Source organism: Heterodontus francisci, unplaced genomic scaffold (genome assembly GCF_036365525.1).
Source record: "Heterodontus francisci isolate sHetFra1 unplaced genomic scaffold, sHetFra1.hap1 HAP1_SCAFFOLD_61, whole genome shotgun sequence".
In the NCBI taxonomy this organism is placed as follows: domain Eukaryota; kingdom Metazoa; phylum Chordata; class Chondrichthyes; order Heterodontiformes; family Heterodontidae; genus Heterodontus; species Heterodontus francisci.
The window spans coordinates 4,075,679-4,078,546 of record NW_027141441.1 but is presented as its reverse complement, the minus strand read 5'-3'; the positions used below and the strand labels follow the sequence as shown (position 1 = coordinate 4,078,546).

Below are 2,868 nucleotides of genomic sequence, written 5' to 3'. Positions count from 1 at the left end.
CTCTCTCTGTCTATCGCTTTACCTCTCTCTGCCTCTCTCTCTCTATCTGTCTTTAGCTGGTCCTCTAACTTTCTATTGCACTCTCTCTCTCTCTTTATTTTCACTCTCTCTCTCTCCATTACACACATATTTGTCAATCACATGTCAAAGAAGGAAGCGTAATGAAGGAATGGCTGCGCCCTTGAAAATGTTTCCAGCAGAATAGTTAAATGTTTAAAGTTTCTGTAGGGAGTTTGACCTGAGATGGTGAGACACAAGGATGTGAGGTTATTAAAGTCTTCACCAAATGTAATAGGGAATAATTTTCTTCACTGGTGAACCCAAAGGAACAAATATGGCACAAGAATGAGAAAAGTCAGAGGATTGAGAAACATCCAATGGTTCTTCACATCTACAAGTCAGCAGACCCACAGAAATACAGTTTGTTGAGAGTTCAGATCCAGTGATCGACTGGACAAATATCGAGCCAGTGCTTTTTTCTTGATAAACCTGACATCTGTCCACTTGGCTATTGCACCTCGTCTCGATGTATCTGATAATACTAATACTCTTTGTATTCCACAGTTGCTTTGAAATCACAGGCAATATAAATGGATTGGGAATGTCAATAGTCAGGAACCATTAATGGATTGGGAAAGTCAATGGACTGGAAAATATCAGTGGATTGGGAAATTCTATAGACTGAGTTATATCAATGGATTGGGACAGTTCAGTACATTGTGAAACATCAATGGATTAGGAAACAGGAATTAAAGGGACAGATGGAGTCCAACCTGGAAAAGTGTGAAGTGATTCATTTTGGAAGGTCGAATTTGAATGCAGAATACAGGCTTAAAGACAGGATGCTTGGTAGTGTGGAGGAACAGAGGGATCTTGGGGTCCATGTCCATAGATTGCCCAAAGTTGCCACCCAAGTTGATAGGGTTGTTAAGAAGGCATATGGTGTGTTGGCTTTCATTAACAGGGGGATTGAGTTTAAGAGCCGCGAGGTTATGCTGCAGCTCTATAAAGCCCTGGTTAGACCACACTTGGAATATTGTGTTCAGTTCTGGTCGCCTCATTATAGGAAGGATGTGGAAGCTTTAGAGAGGGTGCAGAGGAGATTTACCAGGATGCTGCCTGGACTGGAGGGTATGTTTCACGAAGAAAGGTTGAGGGTGCTAGGGCTTTTCTCATTGGAACGAAGAAGGATGAGAGGTGACTTGATAGAGGGATACAAGATGATGAAAGGCATAACTAGAGTGGATAGCCAGAGACTTTTTCCCAGGGCGGAAAGGGCTTTCACCAGGGGGCATAATTTTAAGGTGATGGAGGAAGGTTTCGGGGAGATGTCAGAGGTAGGTTCTTTACACAGAGAGTGGTGGGTGCGTGGAATGCACTGCCAGCGGTGGTAGTAGAAGCAGATACATTAGGGCCATTTAAGCGACTCTTGGATAGGTACATGGATGATAGTTGAATGAAGCGTATGTAGGTAGTTTGATCTTCGAGTAGGTTAAAGGTTCGGCACAACATCGTGGGCCGACGGGCCTGCACTGTGCTGTACTGTTCTATGTTCTATGTTACAGATGAAAGGATTGCATTAATCAATGGATTAGAATGTGGAGAGGCAGGAGAAAATGATGCCATTTTAAGCAGGGGGCCGGGGGTTAGTAGAAAGACCAGGGCTATTTTACTCTCTATCTCACTCCTTTCTTCTATCTGGCTCATTATCACATCCTCTCTCTCTCAGAGCGGTGGGAATCACTGGAACCCACACTTGTTGCTCAGGTTGTTTGGTTCCGGGAAAATACAAGGTCCACATCAGATTGACAGGAAGGATAAATGTGATTCAGAGCCAATCATATTCCATTTAGTGATGTGTGCTCAGCCTTGTTATATCAGCAAAGGCAGCAGGAAATGCAAATCCTGAAGAGTTTTGATAGAGTGAAGAAGGAGAAAGTGTTGCCAGTGACAGAATGGTCAGTAACCAGAGGAAACACATTTAAAGTAATTGACAAAAGAATTCGAGTTGTGATGAGGAGATTGTTTTTTCAGCAGTGTGTTGTTCTGGTCTGGAATGCAACCCTGAAAGGTCAGTGGAAGCAGATTCAATGTTAACTCTGAATGGAATTGGATATATACCTGACATGGAAAATCTAACAGGGCAATGGGGGAAAGGACAGGAGTGTGGGATGTGGGATTAATAGAATAGCTCTGTTCAATATCCGGCATATACACAGTAATAAGGTTCAGTGCTTGGACCTCAGATATTTTCACTCTATCAATGGCAGAGAAGGCTGGAGGAACCATGTGGCTACTCCTCACGTTCTTCCCCGTGTCCAGGATAAAGTGCAACATGACACTGATTTCCAGATGGCCAAAACAAATGCAACGCACATCTTTTGTGGAAACATCACATTTAAAGTGAGAAACTAATCAAAAGGCACAAACGGGGATTGAACCCGTGACCTTCAGTCTACGAAACTGACACCTTACCACTTGGCCACCATGCCTTTTGTTAATCAACACCTGAGGCTCCAGAGGAGGATTTGTGATTCTTTTTCAATTTGGTTGAAACAGCATCGAGAAACATGCACAGAAATAAAGAGGGATTGTGGAATGGGTAACAGATCAGCCTCATTTACATCATCAGCATCATGAAATCTTCATTGAGACGTTCCATTCCCATCCTCAGCTTTTCTCACATCTGTACAATAATATAAGAGTGGACATTGGGTTGTTACTGGGCAGATTATATAAATAGACTATGTGCATCATCACAGGAAGTGATGTAATATAATCTGTACAGCACCTCATGGAGAGTTGCAGAGGAAACCTTCAATGCAAGATGTGTAGAGTAAACTCAGGTTATTTTAACCGTCAGATTCT

The 2,868-nt window shown here is 42.7% G+C and overlaps 1 non-coding gene across 1 annotated transcript; it reads right to left on the bottom strand.

Moving 5' to 3' along the window:
* Positions 1 to 2,420: 2,420 nt before the first annotated feature.
* trnat-cgu (transfer RNA threonine (anticodon CGU)) lies at positions 2,421 to 2,492 on the bottom strand. Its single transcript has one exon. It is a non-coding gene; the product is annotated as a tRNA-Thr (tRNA).
* Between the last annotated feature and the right edge of the window lie 376 nt (positions 2,493 to 2,868).